The following is a 16,855-nucleotide window of genomic DNA, read 5'->3' as shown; positions in this document are numbered from 1 at the left end:
ACACACACACACACACACACACACACACACACACACACACACACACACACACACACACACACACACACACACTCTTTAAGATATTAGTTAAATACAAACACACAGACACTCCTAGGGAAGGCTGGTACAGGTTCTCCAGCTATGCCCCTTCCTGTTAGGCTATAAGGTAGTAATCACCACCACCAATCACTATTATCAGCTACTTATAAGGCCCTTACCAAGGGGTGTCCAATTATTACTGTGAAATATTATTATCCAAATTGTAAGTGTGACTGAGCAGCAAGGCTTATTTAGCGTGGCTTTGTACAGTATCACTATATACATGCAATGTACTCTAGAGCTTAAATTATCTCTACATAAAACTGGCATAGTTGAAAGGTTTAAAAATATTTAATAAATAATAAGAACACAAGACAATACTTCTTACTACACAGTGCTAGTCAAGAGTTCAGAGATCACAGAGAAATGCTTAAAATAATACAGTAGAAAAGATCTGACATCATTACAGAAAACAGCTAGACCATACTTCCTATTTCCTATATATATCTATGAGCAAACACAGTTCTAAAATAATCTTACATATAGAGCAAAGCAGTGCTGCTGATGTTGGATGTTCCGAAGACAAATGCAAAATGTTCTGAGTCTCTTTGTCCTTAAATTGATAGCACAGTACTACTTACTCATTTCAGATTACATCATTTTTTCCTCTGAGTTTAGCAGTCCTTTTGATCTTGCACCTGGTCAGGAAGCTTCAGCAATAAAAGGCATTATACATGCAAATTCTAGCAATTAACTCTGGCCTCAAAACAATAGCAAGAATTCCTTCATCCAGGCATCTCGGCTCTGAGTTTGAGATCAAAGCAGCCATACAAGGTTTGACCTATCAGCTTTCTTCCAGCAGAGTGGACTGTTGTTACATTTTTTACACTCAACATTTAACACCATTTTCTTCCATTTAAGAGAACAAGCCTATGGCTTATATAAATGTTTACAAATAACAAAATTATCTACACATTTCTATCTAGATAGGCTGGCAGCCTTCACATATCTTCACATATCCCCTAACGCCCTGAAGAACTCAAGCTAGTTTTTCAAATGACCCTTGAGAAAATTTGCTTGAGAGGGTTATGTCTGAGTATACCTTGCCCCATTCCCTGTCTTGAGAGCCCATCTGTGTTGGTCTTGCTACTCCCACTGCTTAACTGACATATATGCTTGCAACCCTAGGCTCTATCTTAACAACTTGGCATTTTGCTGGCTGGCTCTGTATAACCATGTTAGGGGATTGTGATCTGTCACTACAGTGAATATTCTTCCATACAAATAAGGCTGCAATTTCTGCAGTGCCCACACTATGGCTAGAAATTTCTTTTCTACAGATGCATAGAATTCCTCCCTGGGTCAGAGCCTACAACTGAGATAAACCACTGGGTGCTCTTCTCCCTCTGAAAAAATCTGGCTAAGTACAGCCCCCACCCCATGGTTCAAAGCATCCACTTGCACAACAAATTCTTTGCTGTAATCTGGACTGGCTAACTCAGGGTGGTCTTCCCAAAGTTTCTTTAAGCTTCTGAAATGCCTACTCACATGCTGTGGTCCACACTACCTTATCTGGCCTGTTCTTCCTTATCAGGTCTGTGAGGGGAGCAGCTATGGCACTATAACTGGGGACAAACTTTCTGTAGCACCCTGCTGTCCCTAAGAATGCCCTCACCTGCTTTTTGGTAACAGGTGCAGGCCATGCCCAAATGGATTCCACTTTGACAGGTTTTGGCCTGATTTTACCACTCCTCACTCTATGTCCCAGGTAGGAGACCTCTGCCATACCCACCTGACATTTGTGGGACTTAATGGTCAACCTTGGCCCCTGTCATCTCCCCAGCACCTCCCTGACATGTTGATGGTGCTCTTGCCAGGAATGGCTGTAGGTGGCAATATCATCTAGGTAAGCAAGGGCAAATCCTCCTGCTCCTGCTAGGATATGATCTACCAGCTTCTGGAAAGTTGCTGGGGCACTTTTTATCCCAAAGGGATGTTTGTGAACTCATACAAGCCAAACGGGGTCTCAAAGGCTGACCTCTCTCTAGCACTAGGAGTCAAGGGCACCTGCCAGTAACCCTTGGTAAGATCAATGGTGGTAAGATACTTAGCCCCACCCAGCTGCTCTAGGGCCTCATCCAACCTAGGCATGGGGTAAGCATCTGTCTCTGTGTGACTATTTAATTTCCTGTAGTCCACACAGAACTTGGTGCTGCCATCTTTCGTTGGCACCAGAACCAATGTGGAGGTCCAGGGACTGTTGGACTCTTGAATTACCTCCAGTTTCAACATTTCCTATATCTTCTCCCTCAGAGTCTAATAGGCCTTTTGGGTCCTGTATCCACCTGGTGCTGCACCAGGTGGGTGCATCCTGGTTTCCCAGTGAGCATGTCCCCACACTCCTGTAACACTGCTCAGATTTCTCAAACCTGGGTAGGAGATAGCTGCTGGGACATTGCTACCCCTTTCACTGAGGTGTCAGTCCAAGCCTCACTGAGGAGATCAGTCCCCGGATCTCCCATAGACTCCTCCTACAAGCCACTGCAAATACTCAGCACAAGGGCCTCCCTATCATGGTAAGGTTTCGTCATGTTGACATGGTACAACTTGTGTTCCTGCCTCCTGCTTAGCAGTTCCACCATGTAGTTAACATCACTTACCTTTCTTACCACCTTGAAGGGTCCCTCTCAAGTTGCTTGCAGCTTGTTGTGTCTTACAGGAATGAGAACCATTACCTGCTGCCCCACAGCATACTCTCTAGCTCGAGCATGCCTGTCATACCATACCTTTTTCTGTTGTTGGGCTTCTGCCAGGTTCTCCTGGGCTAAGCCCATGAGTTCCCTGAGCCTTTTCATGAGGTTTAGGATATATGCCATAACAGACTTCTTGTGATATTCCCACTCTCCTTCCCACTCATCACAAATTAAATCTAGAGGTCCTCTCACCCTATGCCCATACAGCAACTCAAAGGGTGAAAAACCTGTGGATTCCTGGGGAACCTCTCTGTAAGCACAAAACAGATGGGGCAGATATTAGTCCCATTCCCTCTTAAACTGGTCTGCAAATGCACACAGCATGGACTTGATTATACAGTTTAGCCTCTCAACAAGACTATTAGTCTGGGGATGGTAGGGGATGGTCTTCAAGTGCTTCAGCCTGCAGTACTTCCACAGACAAGCCAGCAGGTCTGACATAAGATTGGCACCTCTGTCAGTCAGCATTTCTTTTGGGAAACCCACCCTGTTGAAAATCTCTAACAAAGCATTTGCCACCTTTTCTGCCTGAATGGGGGACAAAGCCACTGCCTCGGGGTACCTTGTAGCATAGTCTACTACCACTAGGATATACTTTTTCCCTGTCGAACTTGGGGTACTCAGATGCCCCACAATATCCATAGCTACCATCTGAAATGGCTCCTTAATCACAGGCAAAGGCATCAAAGGGGCTCTCACCTTGTCTCCTGCTTTGCCTACCTTTTGGCACTGCTCACAGTTCCTGCAGTACCCTGTTACATCTCTGGAAATTACAGGCCAATAAAAGTTCTACATAATGTGTATCTTTTACATTTTATGCCCATATGACCTGCTAAGGGAATATCATGGGCTATGGCTAGAAGCCCCAGATGGTAGGCTCTAGGCACTACCAACTGCTGCTTTCTCTCACCTTCTATCCCTCCCTCAGGGCTCCACTCTCTATACAGTAACCCTTTGTCCCAGTATACAGATTACTCCTTCCCTTGAGAATCAGATGCCTCACTAGCAACCTGCCTCAGGCCTTGCAATCTAGGGTCTGAGAGCTGAGCCTGTCTTAACTCTCTCTTTGCAACCCTTCCCAGCTCCTATTCCACAGGAAATCTGGCATCCTCTGACAGTGGTGCCTCACTGTCAGCCTGAGTACAACTACTCACCTCTACCTTTGCAGTCACTCTGTCCAAGGGAACATCAGTACTCACAAGCAGCTGTGGCTCACCTTCAGTCCTACTGCTACAGAGCAACTCCCTCCCTAAAGTAACCACCTGACCAGTCCTGGCTGCAAGTATGTGGTCTGTGTGGTTCTCCCCCAGGCTACCAGACCCATGTGCTTGTCTCCAAGCCTGACTGTGTGTAACTGTATTAGCACTTGGTACTGCATTATCAAAATCATTCCCTATCAGGACATCTGCAGGGATATCCTCAAACACACCTACTTGCTGGTTTCCTTTTCAGCACTCCCAGTTAAGGTGAGCCCTAGCCAAGGCTATTTGGAATGGGGTCCTTCCTAAAGCTCTGACTGGAGTAGACTGCCCAGGCAAGTAGTCCTCTGTAACCATTGCAGGCTTTGCAATGGCTATGTCAGAGGCTGTATCTCTCTTAGCAATGGCCTCTTTGTCATTCACTACAATAGGATATAACCTCTTATGGTAGTTTAGTACCCTTGTTGTCCCACGACAACCCACTACTGGCATTTGTATTTCCCACTTACTGGTTCCCTCACCTTTTGTTCCCCACCTTGCCTCTGTGGACATCTGTATGCCACATGGCCCCACTGACTACATTCAAAACATTTAACCCTAGGTCCTGGACATGTAGCTGGACTAGTGGCTTCCCCTGCTACTGGCAGATTCTGTTGGGGCAGTCTGGGCTGCCCACCATGGGTTCCTTTAGATCCATGAGCAGTAGTTGGGGTCCCTTTCCTGTGCAGGGTGCCCTGCTTGCTAGGCATAGGTCTCCCTTCTTCCCCAACTCCTCTGAAGTAGCACATTGTCTATCAGCTAACAAGATCCTCATGTCCTCAGACAAAGTGCTAAGGGCTTGCTTCCTCACCAAAAGGTCTGCCAGCCCTTCAAAAGTGGTGACATGACATCCACTCACCCACCTATGAAAATAAGTGCTCAGTTCAGCAACATATTCACACACACTTTCATCTGCCTTGCGTCTATGCTCATGAAACCTTTTTCCTATATGTTTCAGGTGTTAGTTTAAAACATTCTAACAAGTGATTCTTACCAACAGTATAATGAAAACATTCATGATCAGTTAATTTCGACAGCACAGTTACAGCTTTGTCATGGAATAAGGGGGTCAGGAACCGTACCCAGACTCTTTGGTCAACATCATATTGTTTACATACCCTCTCAATCATATGAATGAAACTATCAAAATTATCCCCCTCGGTAAATTGTGAAAGAAATTTACTGACCTTTTGTGCTTCTAGGGCCAGTTACACCCTTCCCCATTACCTCCATGACTCTGGCGAAAAGTCAGCATCTCTTTTTCGTGCTGCCTTTAACTTTCCTTCTCCTCATCTTCCAGGCATAGCAGTTTATCATTCTCATCGGCCTGTAGACATCTCAGTCTCTCTGCTGCTTCTGTTTACAACTGCCTGGCCTCCAACTCAAGTCTCTTTAGCTCCAGATGGATTTTTAAGTCCTCTGCAGAAAGGTTGAGCTGTCCATTTTCTGAGTGTTGCACATCTCCACTGCCAGTCTGATCATCCTCCTGGTTGCTGTTTCTGATGCAGCTGTGACCAAAGCTGAAATCATGAATGCCTTAGTCTGATTTCCATGCACCAGTCCCTTAGCCTGGCATATCTTAGCCAACTGGCTCCTTTTCAGCTTGCCATACTCCTCTGCTGACATGCTTGCCTACCCTCCCTGAATAACTAAGCTAATAAAAGAAATAAAACAATTGTGATCTGAACTCTGAATATTCACTTCTTGGCTGATTTAGAGTACAAAAACACCTTCAGTGATCACTGTACACAAGCTACAGGAATTCACTAGCCACACCACTACAAGCCAGTTGCCAACCAATTAATATGTGGTGTGGATATCCCACAACTGCTAAACAATTAATTTGTGATGCCCATGCACTGGACCAGCAATCAAGGAGCCTCAATCCTTACCACTAACACCAGTGATGGGTGTCCACATTGTGAAGTATAACAGATACTCACACAGTAAAGCACAATTTCCCTTAAGAGCACATAGAGATCACAGTCTATCTGGAGATGGTTTCTCCCTTTCTGTACAGGTCCCCAATAAGACTCCCCACTGGCACAGCTATAGGGTACAGATCTCAGCATAGTGGTCAATCTAAAATCTGCAGCACCCTCCCTGTCCAACCAGTGCTTCATGTCCCTGCCCAAGTACTTGACACACACACACTCTTTAAGATATGAGTTAAATACAAACACACAGACACTCCTGGGGAAGGCTGGCACAGGTTCTCCAGCTATGCCCCTTCCTGCTAGGCTATAATGTAGTAATCACCACCAATCACTATTATCAGCTACTAATAAGGCCCTTACCAAGGGGTGTTGAATTATTACTGTGCAATATTATTATCCAAATTGTAAGTGTGACTGAGTGGCAAGGCTTATTTAGAGTGGCTTTGTACAGTATCACTATATACATGCAATGTACTCTAGAGCTTAAATTATCTCTACATAAAACAGGCACAATTGAAAGGTTTAAAAATATTTAATAATAAATATGAAGAACACAAGACAATACTTCTTACTACACAGTGCTAGTCAAGAGGTCAGAGATCACAGAGACATGTTTAAAATAATATAGTAGAAAAGTTCTGACATCAATACAGAAAGCAACTAGAATATACTTCCTATTTCCTATCTATAACCATGAGCAAACACAGTTCTAATATAAACTTAAATATAGAGCAAAGCAGTGCTGGTGACGTTGGATGTTCTGAAGACAAATGCAAAATGCTCTGAGTCTCTCTATCCTTAAATTGATAGCACAATGCTACTTACTTATTTCAGACTACATAATTTTTTCTCTGGTTCCCAGGCTAACAGAAACTAAGAATTTAGCAGTCCTTTTGATCTTGCACCCGGTCAGACATTATACATGCAAATTCTAGCAATTAAGTTAGGTCTCAAAACAATAGCAAGAATTCCTTCATCCAAACCTCTCGACTCTGAATTTGAGATCAAAGCAGTCAAATAAGGCTTGACCTATCTGCTTTCTTCCAGCAGATTGCACTGTTGTTACATTTTTGACGTTCAACATTTAACACCATTATCTTCCATTTAAGAGACCAAGCCTGTGACTTATATTAATATTTACAAATGACAGAATTATCTACAAAATTCTATCTATTCACATATCTTCACACAGACATTAGACTTTCATTCTTTTTATTGTTTAGAAACTGTATTATGAGGCCAAACCCATTGCTCTATTAATTTAAATTAAAAGGCCTCCATGATGTTGTGTAGTGTTCCTCCCAACATTTCCAGGACGTCCTGAGCGCATCTGATGACAGATATGGCAGCTTCACAGTTGCAAATCTGTAAAAATTTAAAAGGATTCAAACCCTGTACCCTTAGCACAGAAAGTAGCTCATTAACAAACCAATGCTAAAATTCTTTGCGCTAACAAATGACATATAGTAACATGTATTGCATCATGATATGTTTCTTGAACAACTGGATTATCATTCAGAAAATACATCACGATGTCAGTCCTACTCTTCTAAGTGTACTAAGTCTTCCATTGGTGCAAAGGCCTAAGGCACTAGTTTGTTAATGAGCTGCTTTCTGTGTCGATGGTACAGAGTTCAAATCTTTGTTCTATCATTTTTTTTTTAACTTAGCAGGAGAAATATTAAAGAGCTCCCCTGACATCTAGTAATTCTCCGTATGTGATGCATCTTATTTCTTTGCTACAAAATCTGTTCTGTTAATATTTTAAGTGAACAAGGGTAGTATTAAAGAGTGCCCATTGTGTTTAGTGTCCCTCTAGTATTTCAGGATTTGCTTATTAATCTAGAGTAGTTTAGAGTTATGGCAGCCCCATGCACACAAACACTGACTCTCTCACACACATGCACATGTACTTGCGTGTGCACATACACACACACACACACACACACACACACACACACACACACACACACACACACACACACACACACACACACACACACACTCACACACACACACACACAAAAAAAAAAAAGCATTCACCCATTTCCACACAAACAAGAACACATACAAATGAGGCCACCCTGTATTGACACATGCAACCGCATACATACACTCCCCCACCACTGTCTGTCTGCTATACTCCCAAAAACTTATGACTAATGTGATCCCACCTATAAAAAATAATTGGTGAACACAAACTTTTCCCATGTTAATTGACTTGGTTGGTTGTGCAAAGGTATGCAACCAGATGTTTGTCTGAATCACTCAGCTGTATAAATGGTTTAATATAGGCACTTCTGGGAGAGAACACATGGCTAATTAACAGAGGTTCTTGTCCCTGGGATGCCTTATTAGCATGGATGAGGAGAAGGTCCACTTTAGTGATTCTGAAGACCTTCTAGAATCACTGTGGAGGTCCTGTCTTGGAATGGAAAACATTTACAGTCAGTGGGAAAGCAAGTGTATTAGGGCTTTCTGATGGCTGTAGACCTTTGTGAATTCCAGGGTTAATGTGAATGTGTGTGTGTGTGTGTGTGTGTGTGTGTGTGTGTGTGTGTGTGTGTGTGTGTGTGTGTATGTTTGTGTGTCTATATAATTGTTCCATTTTCTATGAGCATTAAGGCGTTTTAGGGTGATATTTGTTAGCTACACAGCAGGTGGCAGAAGGAAAAATGGTCTTCAAACTTGTGCCTTCTTGCTTGCCTACTAATTTGGTTATTGCAAAACAAAACAACAAGAACAACAACAAAAACACATGTTGTCCTACTTTAATGTTGACATATCCTTGTTCTTCAATAGTTAAGCAGTGATAGCTGCTTTCAGGTTCTCATTTCTCCTCCCCTAACATAGGCGCAATCACCACATCATCACATTGTGGAAATAAATTCTAAATTGTTGAATTCAGCCATATTAGTTGGTAAAATACCTTTCAGGTACTGATTTTTTTTCTGTTGGCGTTTATGTATCAGCTTTTTCATTTCTGCATTTATTTATCATCTTTTCTTTATTGAGTATGTGCACTAGAAATAACTTCCTGTTATCAATCTTCACCCAAAATTACATGTGCAAGACATGTAGAAATAATTTTAAGTCTGAGAGCATATATTGAACATTAACATTTGGTAGAACAATTTCATCCAGAAGTTCTGTACCCATGTAGAGGAAGGAAAGTGTCTATAAAATGTGTTAGTCAAGCAGATATAGTAATACACATTACACTTTACTGTGGAAAAAATAAGAAAATCAACTGAGTTAGATAAATCTGCTTTCTTCATTTTGAAGTTTTGAATTTTTGTGTGAGTATGTAAGACAGCCCACACAAGCTGACTTACATATAACTCTCCTAAAGGTGTTAGCCAAGACTGGTGCAGGTAACAAGGGTGCTGCTGGAATAATGCAATTGTAAGCAGGGACAATGCCAGTAATTATGGAAGGGGGTCTCATATCTGTAGAAAATGATTCAAGCCCCAAAGGCCTATGCCTTAAGCTATATTATAATAAAGCCTGTTGTGAGGATCATCTGTCATTTAACACTGATTGATGCCTGCTTCCTTTTGTGTCAGATGCTGGAGTTACACAATCATTAAAACATGCAGCCACATTACTATGATCTTCACTTGCAGCAGAATTTTACAGTCTTCAATTTGTACTATAGCTGGTTAATGCCATCTTGTGGTTATTAGGCAATGTACATGATGAACTTTGTGCTCCAGTATCTGATTTAATAGTATGGTGTTATTTAACAGCGTTTGATGAAAACTGCTTTGAAATTATTTCTGAAGTACTAGACATCCACTGGTTGAAAAAGAAAATCAGAATGATTTGTTCAACAATTAACTAGTAATCAGGAAATCACCCTGCAATTAGTCATGCTTTGCTCAGTGATCTACCCTGATAACCAAAATGGAAATAAAATAAAATGTATATATATTGAATAAACAAGTGCTGCTACACCAAACAAGAAGGGTCAGCTTACCAGAAGCAGCAACTCAGTTTTAAGCTACACCTTTCCTGTTATCAAAGTCATTTATTTTCAATTAACTCAGAAGTTTCACAGTGTATGTTGCTGTATTCTAAATCTGATACTTACACTGGATTTAATTTCTTTCATCTTATATCATCACAGAATAAGACTCATCTCTGCTTTTGTAACATATTAGTGATAGAATCCAAAAGGCATTGCATCCTGTATTTGTTGTATAGCCTCTTTAGATTACAGACATGAACTCAATTTAGGAAATTTGCATTTGTAATGGTCTGCATTTCAGTTTATGAAACTGCGGACTTTGAATTAACACAGGGAAAATGGGCATATACAGCATTTTAGTTTAAGCATACCATGAAAAATAATAAAAAAGAAATTAGACTTAGTACAGCAAACTATAAGATTACTGAGACCATGCCTGTTTAATATTGGGAACTCAGTCATAAGACAAAGATTAACCACATTCAGGACTTTTATCTGAGAGTTCAGAACATAGCTTGGCATATTAGATATCACAGAAGCAAGTTCTAGCCGGATGGTGCACAGCATCTAGAAAGCAGCACCAGTCTGAGAACACACATTGTAATACATATTAATATTGAGATTTCTTGCATCACAGGCAACTCTCTTCTACAAAGGGATACTTTTTTCCTCCCTGCTGCCTGTTTGATGGCACTAAGTGCTTAATCATCTTTCAAAGCAGGTAAAACACTTTGCAGTCCTACACTTTTTTCTGTAATTGGTAGCAAATGGAGCAGCTAAAGCTCCGTGCATGCAGAGTTATGACCGTGTTACCAATCATAACCAATTTATTATGTATTTGAAAAAAGCTTCTTCTCTGCAAGCTGAGAAGGCCAAACAGCACGATCAGGTGCTATATATGCCACTACCCATATAATGACGTAGTAAAGAGGAACATTATTACAATTAGTGTCTCGTGGTATACACATGATGGAAAACAAGATGCTGGATGGATTTGTGAATGTACAAATGTTGTGCAGTGGGGCTGCACTTGCTGCATATTTGAACTGAGATGAATACTAATATTCAGACTAAGGAAATTGTAAAGGAACATTATGGGCTGTTGCAGTATTTGTAAATATGTATCTGCAGGAGACTCGTATTGCTTCTGCCATGTATAATGGCATGTGATGTTGCCCAAAGAGTTGCCAGGTCATCTGACCATGCTTAACATTTCATGAGCTCCACAAACCAATATTGTGAACTAGTATTGCATGTATAAAGGCACCATACAAGAATTTGTGGACATGTCTCACCCTTATCTACAGACCCAAAGGAGTTGTGGGTTACCTAAACTAGTGGATACTAAAGTTTGTAGCTTTATGTATGTTAGCCACAGGAACCTTTCATTGACCTACTGGAGACACAGTGGGGGTATCACAGGAATTATCCTCAAGAATATGCTATCAGTTTCTCAATGCCATGCTTCAGCATTTGTGGGAACATATGAGGTTCCTTTGTAAAACTGTGAAAAAAATCAACACCATGCATTTGTTTATGGGGTCCCTGCCAAGGTGGATGGCTACTTCATTATCATGGCTATCTGTTCTTGGAGGTTGACCAGTCCTTGGTTGGTAATGGATATCTGCTGTTGATGGACATGTTCCAGAAGAGTTCATTAAAGTCTAATACATCATTTATTCCTTCCATTATTAACAGATGACAGCAGCTGCATCTTTTGTATACAAACATTTTAGCTTCATAGAAAAAAATTAACAACAGAGAATTTCATTTCAAATCAATCATTCTCACTATCATGAGGATGTTCCTTGCTGAAGCAAATCTCCATATGGTCAAAATGTTTTTATGCTCCCCACACAAATTTTATCACATAAGTTGAGAGGAACCAATTGTCCAGGTTGGTTTGTCAGTCAGTCAGTCAGTAATTGCTACTAAAGAATCATGCATTCCTTTCTACTATATGGAAGGACACATCACACAAAAATGTTGCTCTCAGATTGCTAGCTTGTAAACTTCACAGTTTATAATAAAATGTATTTCTGCCTCCATTCTATACCAATGTAGCAACTAGCAGTGACTCGGTGAGAAAAATATTCATTGAAAATAGCTTTTCAGTTTTTAAAGGTTTATTTACAGGGAAACAAAACACATAGAGTAACATAAAGGAAACAAAGTCTGTCATGCATTGATAGGTTCTTTTCCAAAGTTCTTTTAAAGAATTTTAGTATTCCAGAATACACTGTTTCCCCCAAAGATAGACAATAACAAATATCAATCTTGCTTCCTTTTCAAGCGCAGTCTTTGCCATGCTGGCATAGTTAACTCTTCATTCGTTTTACAAAATAAGAGTTCCTTTTCATTTTCCATTTATCAGAAGTACTATCTAGAATGTATTCATCTTTCACATGTAGCACCCTGGAGACACCTTTTCAGAAATTTCTCAAGATCCCGAGATCAGGAATCCAATTTATAAGTAATAGTGGCTGTCATGTGAACTCAGAGGCAACTGCTCTTTATTATTTCTTATAGAAAGTTGCCTCTGGTTTGCTCCCTGCCTAGGCTGCATTTCCATTCCATAAAATGACCTTCCTTCTCATAAAGAGCAACCCTATCAAATACAACCACACAAGCAGTGTAATTCCAGGATGAGCAGTCCTTGTGCTACATCATATATATTTCTATCTATCCATCATTTTGCCCATTCATCCATCCATCCATCCATCCATCCATCCATCCATCCATCCATCCATCCATCCATCCATCCATCCGTCCATGAACCCATCCTTTCACAACTCCTTTTTCCCATTTTTGCACATGGGGTTGGTGTGTCATGGCAACAGTGGACAACTATTTAGAGCCAGTGTTCGTACTGCTGGCTGTGTAGATACATTTACAATTGTTGACATTTTGCGTGAGTACCAGGGTCCTACATTTATCAAATCTCTATGCTGTGCACTATTTAGTACATTTGTGCACAAGTACATGTAAGCTACATTAAAATACTGCACTTATCTTACCATTACATCATTTTTTGTGTTTTGTTTGTTCAGTATCTGAAAGGCTACTAATTTAAGGCATTTTTAAAGTCTGCAGTACTTTTCAAGTGTTTTTTGTGCTGTGCCTAGGTATTCTGAGTAGGCTTGCCTTTATTGCATTTTTATTGTCTTTCTTCTGAATTTTAAGCTACAACTATAAATTGACTTGGGTTTTATAAATATCTATTGCTATTTCTCTGAGCTCTTAAATGGATGATCAGCATTTCTCAAATAACTCTAGGTTTTACTCACTTTTCAAACAGTATCCATTATTATTTGTTGAGCTCTTTAATGGATTATCAGCAGTGCTAATCTAATTTTGTGTTGTAGTCACTTTTCATACTTAACACAAAAATCCATCTTTGGACAATTGTGTGAATTGTAACTAGAGCTTGTGGTAATCAAACCCATGTACCCTGGTATTTCACACTATTTTTCTGTGTTGGAGGAAAGCCTTCTAGCTTATCAGTGGGAGTGGTAAGCACTAGGTAGCCTATCGACCATGGGAAGAATGGGTTTTGGCCCTGAAATTGCAGTTCATTGGCCATTTGGGCAGTTTTTCCATATCTTCCTACTTTTTGTTAAAAGCCCGTTTTGTGTTTGGTCCCCACCTTTCCTATAACTAGTGTAATCTAGGTACAGATTTGCTGTATCCATGTATATCTACCAAAGCAGGAGTGGTTTCTGGCCGAGAAATTATAGTTTATTGGCCATTTGGGAAGCTTTTCCATCTCTTTCAACCTTCTGATTTAAAAGCTTGTGTTTGCACTTGTTTCCTGCCTTTCCTGTTACTGGTCTAGTCCAGGTACAGATTTGCTGTATCCAGGACTCTTTATAAGCTTCTGAGCCCCCCAAGCCTTTCCATGTTGGAGGGAAGCATTCTAGCTTATCAGTGGGAGTGGTAAGCATCAGGTAGCCTATCTACCACAAGAGGAGTGGTCCCTGGCCCAGAAATTGTAGCTATTGGCTGTTTGAGCAGTTTTTTTCTATCTCTTTCAACATTCTGGTTTGAAAGCCGCACTTGTGCCTGTTTCCCACCTTTCCTATAACTAGCCTAGTCCGGTTACAGAGTTGCTGTTTCCAGGATTGTTAGTAAGCTTCTGAGCCCCCAAGCCTTTCTGTGTTGGAGGAAAGCCTTCTAGCTTATCAGTGGGAGTGGTAAGCACTAGGTAGCCTATCGTCCACAGCAAGAGTGAGTTTTGGCCCAGAAATTGTAGTTTATTTGTCTGTTTGGGCAGTTTTCCATCTCTTTCAACTTGCTGGCTTAAAATCCTACATTTGTACTTGTTCCCCACCTTTCCTGTAACTAGTCTAGTCCAGGTACAGATTTGCTGTATCCAGGACTCTTTGTAAGCTTCTGAGCCCCCCCCCCCCAAGCCTTTCTGTGTTGGAGGGAAGCCTTCTAGCTTATCAGTGGGAGTGGTAAGCATTAGGTAGCCTATTTATCACAAGAGGAGTGGTTCCTGGCCCAGAAATTGTAGCTATTGGCCATTTTGGGCAGTTTTTTCCATCTCTTTCAACGTTCTGGTTTAAAAGCTGCACTTGCACTTGTTTCCCACCTTTCCTGTAACTAGCCTAGTCCGGATACAGAGTTGCTGTATCCAGGACTGTTGGTAAGCTTCTGAGCCCCGCAAGCCTTTCTGTGTTGGAGGAAAGCCTTCTAGCTTATCAGTGGGAGTGGTAAGCACTAGATAGCCTGTCTACCACAAGAGGAGAGGTTCTTGACCCAGAAATGATAGTTTATTGACCATTTGGACAGTTTTTCCATCTCTTTCAACCTACTGGTTTAAAGGACCACATCTGCACTTGTTTCCCATCTTTCCTCTAACTAACCTACTGGGTAGCACTAGAAAGTCTTAAACTGATAGAAGCCTTCTAGCTTAGGAGAGAGACTTTTGAGTGATTAAGTATCAGTTTTCTGTATTTTCTTGCTGTACTTAACTGTTTTCTGCCTAAACGCAGATTTTCCAGCATTTATTATGATTTAAAAGCTTGTTTTTTCACATATTGTACATATTTGACTGCCTGCACTTTTAAAAAATATTTTTTTGTTTAAATAATTTGTTTAACTGTTGTAGGCTACACACTAAAGTGCGATAGCCTTTTCTGATTGTTTGTAGTCATTTAAAGCTGTTTTAAGTGTATTTTTTTACTGTTTTTGCCTTATCTTTTCAAAAAAAAAAACAAAAAAAACAAAATAATTCCTTGTTTCACACCTTTCTAAGCTAGTATAGTCCAGTTTTCAGACTAGTGCTGAATTCAGGGCTGTGATAGTTTCTGAGTTGCCCATACCTTACTTGGATAGAATAAAGTTTCTCTGTTCACCTGTGAGACACGGGAGCTTTGAGCAATCTATCTGTCCCTGGAGGAGTGGTTCCAGCTGAAAAGTCAGTAGTTTATTGGCCATTTTTGGCTAATTTCTATCTCTTTCATTTCCCTACTATAAAAACTGCATTTGCACGGTTTTGTGCACTGGGCAGTGCCGGTTAACTGCAGTTAAATTATTCCTGGCTCCACTAAGTCTCCTCTTCAGTTTTTCCCTTGAAACTAGTCTAACTCTCAACCTAAGCACTCAAAAAGCATCTTACAGCCCAGCACTTGCTCAGACCTAATAGCAAGCACTAATATACCCTGACACTGATTGCCCAGCAGGGCAAGGCTCTTTATTCACCCCTCACCAACCAAGTGACTAAGCAGCTCACCCTACTATTCAGGCATGACCAAAGGGCAACTTGAGGTGCACTCTCCAGTCCAGCTGGTGAATCTGGGTATCCTGAGGGAATGTTACAACTGCCTCATGTACACAGACAACCCTCTCCTCCTACCACAAAACACTAACATATGCGAGAGATGCAATTATACAGCCAAACTGGAAGCTAGGCTGTCTCCACCCAAGACTGGAACAGACAGTCAAGAGGAGAAGGTTAACACTTGCACCACAACTCCAGCCGCACAGAGACCTACTAAAACAGCACTGGCAAAATATACACATAAATACACAAAATCATACTCGGAGGCTCTAAATAAAAACCTGCAAAAGCATCAGAGAACTTCAAAGCAGACACCCAAACAATCTGCACTTCCCATCACAAACCAGACAACACATAAAACACAAAATCAGTGTGCCACACAATCATAGCCCTTAAGACGAAATAACATACCTAACACACTAGTAATAGGTGACTCTATAGTTAGACACACTGACGTCCCACTCACTAGGCTGGACAAACAGAAGGTTACTGTTAGCTGCCTGTTGGGAGCCAGAATCTGCCACATAACATAAGCTCTCAGGTCACTCCAGAACAAGTACAAATATGACTCTGTCATTGTTCATGCTGGTGTGAATGGCCTGAGACGTACCTCCCTGGACTACATGGAAGATCTCTCTGATCATGTAGCCCAGGCTGGTATGACCCTGATCCTGAGTAGCATCCTGCCCTCACCAAGAATGATAACACAGTATAAAGAAAAAAATGATCAATTTCAACAACTGGTTAAGCTTCTGGTGTCATTCAAAGGGAATCCAGTGTCTGTCAGCCTGGGGCGACATGCTCGGCAAGCCAAGTTGCTTTGCAAGAGACGGCTTGCACTTGTCACCCCTAGGCTTTCAAATACTGGCCAAGGCTCTTGCTGCTCCCATAGTGCCTTTTTTAGGCAAGGCTCAAAAATCAAACCCACCTCCATAAACAGCACAATTAACAAAAAACTGAGGGTTATGCTACTCAACACCAGGAGTTTAAATCTCAAAATGCATGCATTCAAAGCACTCCTCATTATGGAGAACATCGCCATCTGTGCAGTAACTGAAACCTAGTTCAAGGCTCCAGAGAGCACCCTAGCCCTACCAGGCTACAACTCATACCACACGTTTCGGCCACAGAAC

The sequence above is a fragment of the Protopterus annectens genome, chromosome 4.part1 (assembly GCF_019279795.1).
Source record: "Protopterus annectens isolate FY-2018-M chromosome 4.part1, PAN1.0, whole genome shotgun sequence".
NCBI classification, from domain to species: domain Eukaryota; kingdom Metazoa; phylum Chordata; order Ceratodontiformes; family Protopteridae; genus Protopterus; species Protopterus annectens.
This window is presented reverse-complemented; position numbering follows the sequence as displayed.